The 17,994-nt window shown below is 36.1% G+C and overlaps 1 protein-coding gene across 3 annotated transcripts in view; it reads left to right on the top strand.

Annotated features, from left to right (window-relative positions):
* ADAMTSL1 (ADAMTS like 1) overlaps positions 1–17,994 on the top strand; it is a 476,605-nt gene that overhangs the window by 171,241 nt on the left and 287,370 nt on the right. The window lies entirely within an intron of this gene.

Here is a 17,994-nt window from a genome sequence, read left to right on the forward strand (position 1 = left end):
AATATATTAGATGCAGGGCTGTAAAAAAATGTTAACATTAGAATTTTTTCATATGAGAAAGGCAAAAACACTGGAAGACATCTTTTATTCTTTTCCATTTTTATGATTCTACCATTTTGGTTACAGACAATAATTCTGCTTTACTACAGGGATTAGCCAACTATTAATGGTTTGAAATGGACCAAGGAGAGACTTGAGGCTTCAGGTGCATGGCTGTTTTTAAATGGTAGAAAAATAGCTGAAAAATCCAGGTGACAGCATCAATTTTGGTCACAATATACCATGATAATTTTTCTGAAACTGAACTATCAATTTTTATATATGAGTACCACAGAAACAATATTTTGCTATTATTTTTATGTTGTAATTTAAGTACCATAAAATCCTAGAAATTTTGTGCAGGTATTAATGCTTCTTGTTGATTTTAAGGTACTTTAATTTCCGAAATATTCCTTACGCTTTCTGCAGAAATATTGAAATATTTTTGTAGTACTCTACTTTAGCTGCTTTTTATTGTGTGTAATTATTTTACAGAGAGGGCTTGAAAGGGAAAAGCTTCGGCTTCTTTTTCAGTGATTAGTAAAGGAACTGATGTTTAAAAAACTGCAGAGTAAACTACACCTTGGCCTCACTTGCTACTACAAAAATAGCAGTGGATTCAGAGTCTTGTAGGCATATAATTCCTTCTCTAATTCATGTAATTGTGAAAAAAAAAAAGTTCTTCTGATTTCTTTCTTGTGCTTTCATTAGTTTACTGCCTATTAAGTGAAAAATATTTAACTTTGGGTATTGCTATCTGTTACTGTTTTTTTGACCCTGCTGACCCTCTATCTAGGTTTCTCTGTATAACTTAAAAATATAATGAACAGATTAGGCTATGTTCTTTGAAAAAGATTGTGTGTTTTGATTTCCTTTAAAACACACAAGATATCATAGAACTATTTCCTTCTCAGAGTAATGTTTCTACTCAGTTGAAACTTTCAGTGAAATGGGAATTTGTAAGGTCTGGTTGGGACAGCTGGAGAGGACTCTTTGCCTTCTATTTGCCCTGTTCTGCAATTCCTCACTGTGCCATCAACAGCTCATCGCTCCTGGCTGTGTCTCTTGGAAGCAGGTCCACTGTCATCATTCTACCTGATGTGAATGAGTGAACCTCATTGTATATTCCTAGGCTTTACCTCCCATATCATCCATGCCAGGTTGCATTTGTCCCTGTTGCTTTATAATATGTGCTAATCCTAGCAAAAATACAGGTCGAAGTTTTCTCATTCCTTACTCTTCCAAATGAAAAGCGGAACTCATTTAAAAACCTCTGTAAGGCCCACAAAGCCTTTGTTAAGACTGGAGCACTTCTTTCCTTAAGAAGTTAAACTTTGAACAGCAAACTGAGAATGAGACAAAAAGATGCCAAAAAAATCCTGTAAGAGTGTGGAAAATTGAATATCCATATTCTGTTGTCCATGAATGAGTAGTCATTCTCATATAACACAGTATATAATTCAGGCTGAATTCTCTTACAAGTATGCAGCACCCAAGGCATAAGTCAAGAATGATATCTTAAAATCTGATTACAACATGTCGTGGGTATCTGTTCTGGCCTATCTTGACTCAGGTTTATTTCCATTTTGCTTCATTGTTAAAGTTCTGAATTTAATATTATTATTTGCCTTTTTCTGTGCCAATCTCTTTATTCTGCTCACAGTAACAAACCTAAGACATGAAGATGTAACAGTACTTGTCCAGATAAATATTCCAGTTATGTTTGCACACAATGCCCTGAACGTGTGATCAGTGTTCCGTTCCAGGCATATGGTGCCATAGAGCCATCTGGTGAATTTTTCTTGCAACTTCACTTAAAATGTATGTATTGATGTTGCATAAAATCATTATCTATTAGAGCACTGAATATCATAGAAAACAGCTACTTTGTGTTGTTATGGTAGGACAATGAAAGACCTCTAATTAGAATCCTATAATCACTCTTAAGTGTTAAGAAAGAAAAAGCAAGAATCCTTGCTCCAGAAAATCTGTCCTCTGATTTTTGCCCTCACATTTCCCAGCTTTTGCAATTATTGTTGTTCTTAAAGATTTGGGGCCTAATTCTGTTAATACCATTTGGTGGAGAATTCATGTCACACAAAGTAAATAATTCAGGTGGGGTTTTTGTTTGTTTCTTTGTTTTAAATAACAGCTGGTGATAACTGGCAGTGCACAGGTGTTGGGGAGGCAAAATGTCAATATGAGTACAGAGATTTATACAGAGTACTGGCAACAATTTTAGCAATTCTTACTGCCTATTTCTTTCTTTACTGGATTGCAATTTGCTGTAAGTTAGGTCACTGTCTTGAGGAAAAGAAGAGCACACAGGAAAAACACTGCAAGTGTCACAGACTCAGAAAACAAATCATACAAGCAGTTGTGCAGATGATGCACTTGCAGTATTTCCATAAATTCTCAGTGAAAATGAAACCAATTAAGACTGGCAAAAACTGCTCTAGAGAAGAGAGGCTGTCAGGAGAAAGCAGAAAGTTTTGTTTTAATTAATTAATTAATTAATTAATTTATTTATTTATTTTAAAGCTCTGGTTTACTGTACAATTATGGAAACAGTATGTTTCTTCTAATTCTGTCAGATACTAGCTCAGGTCTTTTTTTTTTTTTTTTTTTTTTTTTTTTTTTTACTGTAACAAAAGAAGTGGTGTTTCCCTTTAGCTAATTGGATTCTGGTGCTGATGTGCTCAGCTTTAGGAAGTTCATGCCATTCAGTATGAACGTCTTTTGCCATCTGCTGAGAATACTAGAGAAGATCAATTGAAGGCAGTTTATTTTTGGATAGGTCATCTTAGGCAATAGGCTGATGTTTCTTGCATGCCAAGAAATGAGTGTTATGCAAAAATAGGACAGAGGAGTGGGAAGAGCACACTGAAATAACACAGCCCTCATTGTCTGAGCACTGTGCAACAAAACACAGACGTGAGCAATCCTTGTGCTAAGCTACTTTACTTGCTGGGCTTTGACACCTCATAAGTTATATCTGGATTTCAGGTTTTTATGTTTTTATTCTGATATTGGCTGAAGGACACATGTGGTTTGCCTGTGCCATAATTGACTTTACTGTACTTGAACAACATGAAAGCAAGCAATGTGGCTGCATACACCTTTTCTTTAATTTTTGGTAAAAGCTGGAGAGCAAATAATATTTTTTTCCACAGATACTGTACATCCCTCATTTTTCAGAGATAAATGTACACTTGATTCAGCTCAACCTTAAGTTTCATAACCATCTCAGTTACAGGTAAAGAATGAGCAATTTGGCATTTAAAACAGGGCTAACACATTTACGTCTTCAAAATTTCCTGACTTTTCCACTGATGAAAGGTATGTCCCTGTCAGTTCCTCCAATGTTGTCAGTCTTGCAGCTTTCAAGATCAGAATATAAGAAAGGGAGTAGGGTTATTTACATCCTTACAATGACAGTTGTCAAATGACCAAAGTTCAGGAGAAGATAAAATATCTTTATAAGTCAGGCCTTTTTTTCATTGCATTTAAAGTTGGACACTAAAAGTCAGTCATCAGTTTTGAAAATCCAGCTTGTAAAGAAAATTGGCTCAAAGTCTAGAAGCTAGAAATAATCAGAAGGCTATAAGTACTCTGGGAATCTAATTCTTACTTAAAAATTAGTCAAGAAACATTAGAGACAAAGATCCCCCAGTGGGGTGAAAGTCCCAAAGGTAACTGGGGACTTTAGCTGCTAAGATGTTTTTCAGACGTGAGAGTCACACCCTTCAATCACTTAGTTCTTAGTGACATAGCAACTGAAAAGGTGGATTTGTTGAATTACTTCCTGCTTCAATTACATGGCTAGTTAAGCATCGTAAAAATTATTATTCTATGTTTGTTTGCTTGTTTGTTTGCTTTGGAATTTTTCCTTTTGAAAATTTTCATATAGCTTTAAAGCTCATGAATTAAAAGAGAACTCAGACTGAGAACCTGGTACTAACAACAACAGCAAGACTTATGTTGGCATATATGAGGTAAGTTTAATATATGTGACAGATGCCAGACCGACAGACAGAACATTTAAAGTAGACCGCTTATCCATGAAACAGATGCAATATGAACTGCAGCAATGCAAGCATCTTCACACCCACCTGCCAACACACTTCATTCCTGCACGGGGCTCAGTTCCAGGAGAGGACTGGTGGCTGATATAGGCTGTGCACACGGGGTGTAGTAGCCTCTGTGGTAGTGTCTTCTTGCTAAGTAATGTGTGACAAATGTGGAACACTTTTTTCTTCTCTAATTCTCATTGCTTTCTGAAAAGGAGCAAACAGCTGAGTAGAGAAATCTCAAAGGTGAATCATAGTTAAGGGACTTGTGAAACTTCATGTGGGCATGAAGTCCACAAGCACTTTTTCCACTGTTCACAAAGAGCAGAAAGATTGGAACAGTATCAATAAATCCTCTTGAAATTAAGCACTGGAAACTGTGAAGTAATAATTTTGATCACTGGCATGCTGGAGCAGATTTTAGTTGTCCATCATCAGATGAAAGACTTGTCTTGATAATATAGGCAGTCTTGATGTATAGGAAGTGTTCACATATAGCGCAGGATGGATTTTCTTTTGTTTTCCTCTTTTAAAGGAGTTACCTGAAAGGTAAGAGGATGATCATATTTCTTGTTCTCATTCTCTCTGTGCAAGCAGAAATGGAAACTAGATGTGTGCTGTAGCTCTTCTGGGGGATTAAACTCTTTGTGAGAAGCATTACAAATGAAGGGAGGTTTAAGAAATAAGATCTTGATGCTGAGGAACTGAAAAGTAGATAAAATATTCTGCAGCTTGTTTAGACAGAGATTTCAAGTATTGGATTTTAACTCTTTTACTTGCCCAACTTCATACAAATTGACTTTAAGAGAGGTTTGGTGATGGTTTTTCTTTGATTTTTGTTGGTTTGAAATGCTTGTTTTGTAGATTCTTTTATTATTATTATCATTGTTGTTTTTGTTGTTGTTTTTATCCCTTCCTTTTCTGTCCTAATAAGCTCTCTGTATCTCAACCCATGAGTTTTACTTTTTTTCCCAATCTCTCATCTGTCCCACTGTGGGGTGAGTGAGTGAACAGCTGTGTGGTACTTAGCTGCCTTAGTTACACCATGAGACTATCCAACAGTTTTTGATGTAAAAGTTTCCAGAAGATATAGGGAATAAAATGGCTTCAGATAAGGCATACCTTCTAGCATTGGTGATTGCGTGAGACTGTAAAACCTTCAGGCACAAAAAGACAGTATTTCATGTCTTATTGATTGCACTGCCAGCTTTTTGATGACAGTTGTATACTTTCATCCATTGTGATTTCCTTAAGGGGCAGTATTATCGGAACAGTATATTTTACTAGGGTCAGAAAAACACTTAGTGAACAATACCTTTTAAGAAAGTGTAAAGTTACCTTTTTGCAAATGTAGGAAAGCAATCCAAATCACACATGTTGCAATAATTTTCTACGTGTCTTGCAAAAAGGACTGATGTGTTTTTTGCAAGAACCATGAAAAGAATGCATTGTCACTTCTTAACATCTCAAGGCATCTCTTGCTAGTACTTTTCAACCCATATACACCATTGTTTCAAAATGATGAGAAATCCAATAAACTGAGGCAAAAGTCAGAAACACGCAATACATTGTAATGGTCCCCCAGGCTTAAAAGAAGCTGGAATCCAGATACAACTTTGGCAACTTCATCCTATCTCTAAACAGATCTTATTACGGCAAGAACTAGGAGGTAGATCTTGTGTCATCTAGTTATTAAGTGCTTGGATTACACTTGAGGTATTTATTTCTGATAGAAATTGTGTGAACTCGCTGAGAAGATGGGAATCAAGTGGTGGTTTGCTGTAGGTGCTTGATTTTCAGGCTGCTTCCTCAATTGTTTTCAAGATTTCTCTTTTCAATAAATAAGATTTATAAGGTAGCAAAACCACCACCCACAGTACTAAATTTACAGTTGTTTTGAAAAGCTAATGAAATATTTTTTTAAAAATCAACTATTTAGGATATTTTTCCATGACCTTGTATGCCAAGAAATCATGAAAGAAAAATATCAATATCCCTTTTGCAATCAAATGACAAGATAATTTGCATAATGCAGGCTAAACTTACACATTCTAGATACATTTTGAATTTGTGCCTTGATTTCACAAAAAGTAGACCACTGTAAAGTACTTGGTAGTAGTCAAATTAGTTCTCACCTCTTCCATATTTAGGAAAATTACAGTACTTGAGAGGTTCAATAGGAAAAGATTTTTCTCATGTCTTGCACTTTAACTAGATAATGATTTTGTATAATATTAGTAAAACAAAACCTTTTTATAGGTGTTACGCTGAAAGAATGACTGTAACATGAATATTACAACAGGAAGAATTTCATTCAGGATCAATATTTTATCCACAAGACCAATTAAAAGAAAACTTTCACCTAGAAGGTGACTTTGACACATCTGAGTGTTAGAAGATTATATTTTCTTTTAGCTTGATACAAAAAAAAACAAACAAACAAACAAAAAAAAACTTTGAATATGTTTCTTCTACCTAACTGCAATCAATGATCTTTAGTTCACACCCTGTAATTCTTAAGGTAGTTGGAACATTATATAATTTCTCCCATGGAAAGGCAAAATTCCACTTTTACTATTTTTTTTATCATCTATAATGTTGCTTTAAGATTTGCATGCTTTAGGATGAAAGAAAGGAAAGGGGAAGGGAAGGGAAGGGAAGGGAAGGGAAGGGAAGGGAAGGGAAGGGAAGGGAAGGGAAGGGAAGGGAAGGGAAGGGAAGGGAAGGGAAGGGAAGGGAAGGGAAGGGAAGGGAAGGGAAGGGAAGGGAAGGGAAGGGAAGGGAAGGGAAGGGAAGGGAAGGGAAGGGAAGGGAAGGGAAGGGAAGGGAAGGGAAGGGAAGGGAAGGGAAGGGAAGGGAGGGTGTCGTTGTTTTTTGTTTGTTTTCTTCCCTAGGCCAGAAGGGGTTTTGAGGTGTATTGAAACTCTGAATCCTGTATTTTTTTGGGGCACGTGAAAAGTGTAAATGACTATTCTCAGTCTTTTGGTATATATACATATTTATGATTTAAATTTGCTATTAGTTGGTATTGCAGTGCTTTCCAAAGGCGGACCACAATTCAGAACTGCATTGTACTAGATGGTCATGATATTTAGATTGAGATGGTTTTTTGTTTGTTTGTTTGTTTGTTTTCTACCAATCTACTAGATGCAGGCTTTCTCTCTTTGGAACGTAGTCCAGAAATAGGTAGACCTTGTCCTAGAGAATTTTTCTTTCATGTTAGCTTTAATTAAAAGAAAATAAACCTTGCCATCATCTATGTCCCTAAGTATCTTTTACATTTTTCTTTGACACTACCGCCTGTTATATAGTCTATATTTATTTTTCTATATAACAGAGCAGTATTCTTTACTTCTTTACTTTTTAAAGTTCATGTCTTCATACCATATTTGTTCTATGATAGTGTTGATTTTAAATGAAATCTGGTTCCACTAAATACATTTTTTTTTTCTTTTTGTGATGGTTTTGGTGCTACTTGTCCAACTCAACACTAAGGGGTGCTGTTTCATATTCTTTGTGTACTGTATCTCTTCCCCTTCCCCCCTCCCGCCCCCCCCCCCCCCCCCCCCCCCCCCCCCCCCCCGAGCTGTACTTACACTAGTTTAGAGTCTATACAAGTTTATTTACAATTTATAAAAGACAACATAAACTATAATCAGATAAACTTTGTGGATCTGTTATGTAAAACCTGATTGGTACAACATGAAAAAAACACAGTTTCTTTCAACTACGCAGTCATAGTAGTGATGAAGTTATTTAGGAAAACAAAAGGCCTAAAAGGGGCTTGTGTACAATGTGGTGAAGTGGATACATTTACACTAGGAACCAAGAACAGACTTCATATAATGACAGAGATAAATATATGAAATGTGGATCACCAATCTAAATTCATTTTAAAAACAACTAAATAATCAAGCCATAGAGAAAAGCTTTGGCCACTGATACCTATTACTTATGTGCAATCAGGTCTGCCTGATTGCACAGCAATCAGTTGGTGATGAAGGATGTGATTTCAATAGTTGAAACTAACTTAAAAAAAATATCCCTTGAATATAATAAGTACTTCTGTTAAATTTATGGGGGAGAAAATTATACTGAAAAATTTTGTCAGTAGTAGTCAGACAATATCCTATTTTGAATAATAGCATGGCCAAATTGTGTTTGGGTTTTGCAGGGCTCCAGCAGTCACTAAGGCAAATGCACAAATGCATGACTAATAGAATTACTCAGGTGAGAGTAACTACAGTACAAGAATTTAATACAAAAGTTAAGTATAGGATACGTTTCAGTAGAAGAAGCACATACTTTGTATTTCCTATTTATTTGTTAAAGCTCAAAAAGGCACGTGTTTTCCCTATTTTGACTTTCTTTACATTAATCACATTCCCTAGCTGACGATCCATCATTCTGTTTTGGCTTAAGCCAAACAAAGTGAGCCGAGTTTGTTCTGCAGAACCATTCTTGGGTTTGAATTTACCACCTCTCTGTAACAGGAATGTTGTTGTATATGTATATAGTAATTGATCATTTGAGCATTCTTACTGCCTTCTCCTTTTCCACCCCTTCAGAAAATCCTGGCCCTGATTCTAAAACTGTCGTTGAATCACAAATTACATATACCTTTTCCAGCTTGCATCTGACTTCAAATTCTCTAACAAAAATATATATGTCCTTCCATTCCTTTGAACTCGCATAACCATTTATCTGACTAACTCTGAATTTCAAAATGACATCCACTTTCTAGGTCAGTTTTAAAAGGGAAAAATCATGTGTTTTTACCAACTAATAATTTAATAAGATACTGAAGCCCAGCCTGATAGCCTCACAACTCCAACCTGCTTCTGCTGTTGTATTTTATGTCTTCCACAAAGTTTTGCAATGATGGGCATGGGAATTTCAGCCATAGGAAACAAAATTTCTGAATGCATTTTCTATTCTAGGTATGCTCATCAAATTGTCACATATGACAATCTAGACAGTGAAGAAAATGATTTGCAGTGAATAAAATAGGTCTTACTAGTAGGCTTTTCTTGTGGCCAGAGGGGAAAATGATTGCCTTGGTACTTTCAAAGGTGACTAGTGCCTTTGAGATACTTAGTTTTTAGCTGCCCAGCATTAAGACAATATTTTTTGTGTTAGGACTCATGTTCAGTTTTCTCCTCAAAGAGTCTGGATTTTCTGGATATATGAAAATCAAATTTCTTCAATGCAGTAGTGTCCTCAAAAATACAGGTGAAGTTACAAAAACTGGTAAAAACTGTGTGTTGTTGTTCTTCATCTTTTAAAGCCAACTAAAGATCTACCTTTGAAGGAGAGAATGGGATATGCGTATGACAAAGATGATGCTGTGAAGGATGAAGTAGAAAAAAAAATTAGCAAGTATATCATTTAGGATGAGGACTTATTCACAAAGATATCACGAGTGAAAATTTGTTCTTTAGAGATCAGACTGGTACACGCAGATAAATATTACCACTGCATGGCAGAAGCAATTAAATAAGTACAGGCTGCAACCTTCCTGGAGTTTATTTGCCTACTTATGGAATATACTCCTGCAACATTTTCATGCAGCTCAGTTCACAATGATATTTCAACTTTCTTTTAGAAAAGATTAAGAATGTCTTAACTTGAAACAGAATATATTATATTCATCAGATTCCATGCATATTTAATGAAGATGAAAGCTATATTGAACTTGTGTTAATAGCTCTGTACCTGAATCTTCCCTAGATGGTATTTGGCCTGATGGTAACTTGAAGTATGAAGAAAACCTGGCCATGGATCTTGTTTTCATGTAATAAATAAGCACTGCACAATTCTTTGTTTGGCATCAGTCAGAGAAAGAGTGACAGAGTTATGTCTATTGGTGGGTCTCCACCATGTTCACTGAACCACAGAACCACAGGACAGCTGAGCCTGGACAACACCTCTGCAGGTTTCTGTTGTGGTTTAACCTGGCAGGCAGCAAAACACAACACAGCCATCCGGTCACTCACAACACCTCCCGCCACCTGCAGTAAGATGGGGGGAACAAATTGAAAATAAAGGTGTAAAAACTTGTGGATTGAGTTAAGAATGGTTTAATATGAAAGAAAGAAAGGAGAAAAAAATAAATAAATAAACCAAGAGTAAGTGATGCACAATGCAGTTGCTCACTATCAGCCAACCAATACCTAGCCAGTCCCCAAGTAATCGTACCTCCACCTCATCCAACTCCACCCAGTTGATGGTCAGCATGGTGTCATATGATATGAAAAATCCCTTTGGCTCCTTTTTCCACACACACACCTAATATGATAGGATCACTCCGTGCCTTCTCTTCTAGAGACTAACCACTCCTAGCTCACCTGCTCTTTTCGTTGTATGACAGCAGCTCCAGTACATCCATGCCTCTCCTCTACGGGGCATCCCAGCACTGGATCCAGCTGCTAGGTGTAAGTCACCAGTGTAGAGAAGAAAGAAACACCTCTTTGACCTGCTAACAACATTGCGTATTGCTGTTCAGGAAGCTGTTGGAATTTTCTTGCCCCACAAGGGCTCTTTGCTGGCTCATCAACCTGGTATCCACCAGGATCCCCAGGGCATTTTCTAACAAACTGCTTTCCAACCGTTCAGCCTCCAGCCTGTGCTGCTGCATGGATTTTTTCCTCCCCAGGGGCAGGGCTTGACATTTCCCTTTGTTGAACTTTGTGAAGTTCCTGTAGGCTCATTTCGCCTGCATGCCTATCTGGTGCATCAGCCGCTCCTGCCGGTTTTGTATCACCTGCAATTTGGCTGGGTGCACGTTCTGTTGGCCATGGTATCTACCCACGGGGAACTGTGCTGCAGATTGGCCTCTGGCTAGACATTGTGGTGCTGATCACAACCTTCTAAGCTTGGCAGTTCAACCAGTTTTCAGGCCAGGTGGCCTCACTAACCAATTACCTAGCCCATAAGCTTTGCTATGAGGATGTTCAAGGAGAGGAATGAAATTGAATTAAGGATAGGCTTTGTGCTGCTAGTGGTAATGTGTTTTGCTTTAAGCTTGTTAAGACCAAGCTATATATCATCTTCTTAGTATCATCTTCTGAAACATTTACTTTGTAATTTAAGCTCTGAGTCTACTAATGCAGCAAAACCATTTCTTATAGTACTCAAGAATTTGTAATTTCCATGTTCTTTAATACACAAAGTATATTAATGATGACCAAATAAGTTTGGATAAACTTCCAGTTTTCATAACTGTTAAGATACAAAAAACCTTGGTCCTTTTTAACCATTTGTTTCATCAACAGTTGTTCATTCTCTTTTCTTAAATTATTGGACTGAAAGAGCAAGCTAGCAGAAGAATAGGAAAACTCACATTGCAATGGGAAAAACAGTATTTTAAAACAGATGTTTATGGAAGCCACAGTGCCTGTAGGTTCCAGAGATATCTGCAACAAAGAAATCCGGCCTACAGCACAGTTTATCACATGGCACAAGGGAAAATGTTTAAAATATGAATTGTTTGGCAAGCAGTAAGATGAAAAGTGGATTGCATGTATGGCAAAATAGCTTCCAGGATACAGGCTAAATAGATATAAAAATCCATACCCTGACTTATATTTCATATTCAAGGATGCTTCACACATCTGTCTTAGGTTTCAATGAACACTGTAAAAAGATTGCGTTCAAGATGTAGAAGTAAGTGTAAACCTCCTATTTTGTTTATTATGTTGACGTTAGTGGAGAAGGTCATCTGTGTTCAAAATGTTTCCTGTGTTCTCTGTTATCTGGTGGTTACTTTATTTTGTCCCATGTGCTGGCTACCAGGCACATCTTTCCTGTGGACAGACAAGCCATTTCAGATGCCTGCCTTCTCTTCACCGAGACCAAGCATTGGCACAATCTAATTGCCAGTCTGGTTGCCTTCTTGTTGCCTTTGGAAAGCTGTGCTCTCACTGTGGCTTTTGTGGTTGTTTCCATCAGGCAGTGTGGTCCCTCTCAGAGGCACAAGCATGCAGACCAGCCTTTTTGAATCAATGCCAGCCCTCTTACTTGGAAGGTGAAGCCAAATATCATATATTTAAAACTGTTATGCTTTTCTTGTCCACCTAGCTCCTGTCTCCTGAAGTCATTAGTTGTGGTTTTACTTCACTGTTAAAATACTCTTCAGTTTTTTTCCCTCTCAGCTCTAGCTATTTTCAGCTCTCTGTTAGCAAGCTGTGTGTAGGTAAAATGGAGAGATTCTGCTGTTCTACTTAAGACCTTTTATTTTTTATTCTTTTTTGTCTTAAGGAAGGAAAATGTGTTTCTTATTAAATGTGAAACACTCTGTTTAAATAATATTTAGGAGCTGTCTTAAATCAACTAAAGTCAGGCTATTTAAGCTTATTTTTGACATTCTATCTCTAACAAGTGACTATATACCATAGTGGACAATGAAAGCTAAACTGTGCTGGTTAGCATACTTCTTCATATGTAAGTTTTGTATTTTGGAACATTATAAATATTAAATTAATGTTTCTTTAAAGGTTTTGATACTAATTTGCGTACTGAGTCTCATGGATAATGTAAAATTCTCAATATAATTCTCAACAATGGGCAGTGAAAGGTGTGACTTTCCCAGCATCAGAACTGGTAGTGTTAGATCAGAGTCCTGACTCAGCATCCACGCTCTAAAAAAACCCAAAATGCTAGATTCTCACTTACATGGATTACTCAGTTAATGGATAATCAGACATGGTTAAATACCTAGTCAGGTAAAGATACTGTTCTTGCTTATCCAAGAAAGATTTACAGAAAGATTCAGTCATAAAGGATAAAACATCTCATACAACAGGTACAAACTGCTCATGGTCAGGTGAGGGCAGGTCAGTCTTTCTGTCTTCATTCTGTTCAGCTGGCAATAAATTGTCTGTCAAACTGCAGTGGGACAACACCTCTGTTAGTTGACAGCAATCCATAGAAAGATGGTTCTCATATACTACACTAGATATCTGGCACAAATAGACTCCTTTAGTATAGCACTGACTGAAATTACTGAAGTAATCTTGATTTTCAAGACTCAAAGAATTCAGGATATGTATAATTTATTAATTTCAGCTTTATATATAATAATTGATAAACTTCTGCTTAAAAGGAAGCCAGACTCTTGAATCCCTCCAGAATACGGTTTTTGTTTGTTTTCAATTCTGGACAAAGACAAAAACCATTGACATTTTAAAGAACAAATATTTTGGTAAAGGAATTGATTTATGCTGGAAAATTTATTCTGTTTTTCTCTTTCATAACCAAATTAAGATAGTAAACTACTTGTTGTAAAACACTTTATATTATATTATATGAAATTGTATTATATGTTATAAACGTCATTAAATGTTTTGTTAGCAAACAGAGATATTAGAAAGTCAAGTATGTCACTTCTGCCCTTTTTAGCTTCCTCACAAAGTTCTTGTCCCTCATATATCTCTATTTCCATTCAGAAACTTGAGCGATCTGGAAACAATATCCCTTCAGGCTGCTTCTTGTATTATGTAATCCCTCTAATTCAGTGAGTTTGTGAGAGACTGACCCAATGATGTCAGGATTCCATAGATAGCAAGGGAAAACAAGACAGTAATAAACAGAAACCTAAAAAGGTATGCATTTATCACCTAGGAAAACTAATATGATAGCAGGTTTGCGATAATTTTTTGTGTTTAGATAATTTTTATTTTATCTTATATGACAGTGGCATCCACTATGAACTGAATAGTGGCTCACTAGTTTTCCGGATTTATTGGTGATGGCTGCAGTTTTGAAAGATGGCAGCAAGAAACACGAGAGGAACTTCGAAGGTAACACACGTGAAGAAAAAGATAGACATTGAAAAAATTAACATTCTGCAAAATAAAGAGATGACTCAAGCTATTCACGTTTCACAGGCTTATAGATTATGCATGACAAGAAGAGAAATAAGAGCAAGAGTGCTAGCAAGTAGTTATGAGTATAAACCCATGAAAGAAACCAAGTGGAAAGAACTGATGTATGAGTGCAACTTTCTTATAAACTAACATTTCCCAATTTTTTTTTTTTCCACACCTGCCCATCCAAACCAATGAAGATTTATACTTATGAGAAATTATGTTCTAGTGCTTTTAGGCAGCGACAGGAGAGAGATAGGGTTGGGATGCAGTTTGTCTAACAATAACTCCCTTAAAACATAGCAAGGAAATAAGGTAATGCATTACCCTACTCCTTAGTAAATTTAACCCATCTAATCTCTAGAGAATAACCATTATGAATTGTCTAAGTGAAACAGAAGTTATTATCAAATTAATTTTGCATGCATGCATAAAAATTCATTATTCATCCTGCATTTCTTTTTGAGCAAGGACAGGCTAAGCTAAATGCTTTCTCTATGCCTATGACCTAAGCTATGAAGCTTGTAAATGACTTGTTTTAAGATACATACCACTGTTAATGCTAGCAGTACTTTGAAATCATTAATATAAAAGTTGAGAATGCTGAGATTGGAAAAATTATTGATGTTATTTCAGCATAGTGTTATTTCATAATGAAAAGTTAAAGCTATGGGAGAAAGTTTGACTGCTTTGAATCTTCAGATCCCACTAAGAGTAATGTAGAATCTGCATATTCTTAAAGAATAAGAGAAACAAACAAACAAACAACAACAACAACAAAAAAATCTTGAACATACAGAAATCAAGGCAAAGAATTTACCATCGTGTTTACTTTCATTAAGGAAATTCTATTTCAAAGGGATAGAGAATATAGCTATTTTGGCTACATTTTGACTGTCAGAGGAACTATATAATGCTTATTTAGTCAGTCTTCTTTATTACCTATTTTAACAATCAAATCATTTGATTTATTTACTCATAGTTTTTCCTAGTTTACCTATGGCTAAATAGGTGTTTTGAAAGAAAAAAAATCTTTTTATTTTTATGGCCTGGAACAAAGCTAACAAATGTTTTCAACTGTATTAATTTTTCTCCTCCTAACATCTGGTTTCAAAGTCTTACATTAAATGAATCTTTTCACTGTTCTCACATTTTTTCTTCCTCCACTGTTAGTACCAGAACTGTTTTTCACTGATATATATGTTATACAGGAGAAAAAAAAATGTATCTGCAGAACTGTGTTATACTACTTCAAAAGCATTTTTTCCAATAACAGGTACTCTTGGCCCATGATTACTAAACATCTGCACAGTGTTTGTTTTGTTATTAGTCTGTGTTATTTTGTACTGAACTTTCAATATGTGTTTTGGAAATAAGTGAAAGCTAAGGCATGTGACTGACTGTACTTAGGTGATTTGGTTACCTCTGAAAAGCCAAGGGCTTTATTTCAAAACTGAATGTTGATTGGTAACCTGGGGAATATTTGTGTCCATTCTAACTATTGCGTGTTCTTTAAGCTGTTTTACACTCATGAAACTATACTCTGAGCATAGAGCACTCAGCTTTAGGGCACTTGCTTATACATGGAAACTTATATTACCTTATATACACATTAAAATGTTATTGTGCATCCACCAAAACCCAGCTGGATCATAAACACTCACATTGTGCTATATTAAAAACCTTACTGAAGATTAGGAAAGTACTTCAATAACAAAAATAGTATTTGTTGTATTAAGCCTTATGGCAAAATATCCTTCTCATATGGTTATTGTTCTTGTCGTTAAGGTTTGGTTGTTTTTTTTTTTTTTTTTTTTTTTTTTTTTTTTTGTGTGTGTATGTATGTTTGTTTTTTTAATTTGCTTCTTTTTTTTTTTTTTTTTTTTTTTTAACCTGGGACTATTTACCATCACATGAGATTTCTCATCTTGTCTTCACAAAGTGTTGATGCTCTTGTAAATATGGTGAGTTGCAAAGAACAGCAGTGCCAAATGTGTTCTTTGCTGCATTCATACCAAATTTCAACTATAGGTCTGAGAGGTCAGACCATCCTCAAAATGTATTTGCGGATCTTCTGTATAGAATTTTATATGCATTTCAGGTAAGATAAGATTCTAAGAAATAGAAGCTCTAGTAGTGGGGGTGATGTTTCTTTCAGAACTAATTAGAGGTTTCAAAGACTGCTGGATCCTCCAGGGTGCAGAAAGCAGGTGGGAAATTGCCAGAGGACACTGATCCTTCTGTGACGCCAATGTGTGGTTTATGTGCAAGACTGTTACCAGAACAAGCATTCCAGTCTGTAAAGATAAAACAGATGCATGAGGACTTATGTACTTGGTTTGTCAAATAATCTCTTCATTTTTGCGGTCCACCAGTTCTTAGTGCTTGAAAACAAGTTACTTCATGGACAGCTGTATTGGACAGAAGCTTCTGTGGATCACCAGGTGCCTCTTCCTTAAAGAGCCTGTTTTTGCTCATTTATGTAGCCAGGAAGAAAGGAGATAAACACGTCTATCTGTAATGAAGGCTGGTTTTGTCTACAAACAGAAAGCCTATTTGATGTCAGTCCAGTATCTTCTAAACTGCTATGATTTTTCATGGTGTTCACAATGGACCACCTCGTCTGCCTCTTTATGATGGATGCATAATCCTCCATATTTCCTATATTTTATAGGTTCTATAATTTTAGCCACTCTGCTAACCCTGTTGTCCTCTGACTTTGGAGTTTATTTCTGTAGTTTACAGATTCTTATATTAACTGGAAGTTCCCTGTTTCCAAGGACTCTGCCTTCCAAGACTCAGCTCATGTGTTTTACTGGCCTTAGTCTTTTCCATGCTTCTGTATAGAAGGGCAGTTTCAAAGATACGCGATAATGAGACTCCTAAAGACTCTTTGTCCTTCATGTAGGGTTTGTAATTCAGTTGCAAGCATTTGGCTATTTCACCTGTAACAAGCACATTAGCACATCCATCTCCCTGAGTGCTCTAATCTTATTAATATTTATTATATTTTCGTATGAGAATGGTAGGATTATCAGGTTCCCATTGTCATTAGCCCCGTAATATTTCAAAATGACCACAGAAATATTTTCTTCCTTTAATTGCAATGTGAAATTTACCCTTGCAATGACAGTAATATGTGGATTGAGTTAGCCTAAATTACCTTTAGAATTACTGTATTTACATATTAAAATATTAATATAATAATTAATCTAATAACATATTTAAAACTCTGTGAAGGAAGGGTTGAAGTTCTTATGACATTTGAAGTCTTTTGAATAATATACTAAATTTGATTTAAGAAACAGAGCAATATACAAGATAATCTCACTCATTCTTGTTTGATAAATTCTAAACCATGACTGAATTATTTCCCTGTATATCACGGCATGTAAAGAACAAATGATAGCACTGTATAAAGTAGTTATTGTTTCTTCTTCAGGATCACCTGCACAGTCAGCTCACGGCTTGACTCTTGGGAGCTTTTGTGGGTTTTTCTAACTCATGCTGTGCCATCACATGCCTCTCTGTAAGACTTATTTTTGGTATTTTATACTCCTACATAATGAACATGCCAAAGAAAATCTGTCCCACTGCTGTCTGTGGTTCCCAAACTTCCATGAATTAGTGTCAATAGCTTCTCCAGGGAGAGCTATCTAACTCAGATAAACTTGAAACATTAGCTCAAAACGTGCTGCTGATCTCATCCAGCTTTAGCTATCCATTATCTGATGTTCCAGCTGCTTCTCAGTTTCTTGCATACTGACCTGAGCTGAGCTGTAAGAATTTCAAGTGTAGCTTGAAGCCTTCTATCAGGTGTGTTTTCATGACCTTGAGGGTAATTCTAGGTCTCAGCCATTCCAGTAGGATTCTGTTTTTCCTCAGTTTATGGTGTGTTGTAAATCTGCAGATCACTGTTTCATGCAGGTCTTCTGGAGTGTAGCTCCTCAGATGGTCATTGGTCCCTGCAAGTCTTTTATGTTCAGAAGATAAGTTTGTAAAGTGATCAAATCAAATTC

The sequence above is a fragment of the Cygnus olor genome, chromosome Z (genome assembly GCF_009769625.2).
Source record: "Cygnus olor isolate bCygOlo1 chromosome Z, bCygOlo1.pri.v2, whole genome shotgun sequence".
Classification (NCBI taxonomy): Eukaryota; Metazoa; Chordata; class Aves; order Anseriformes; family Anatidae; genus Cygnus; species Cygnus olor.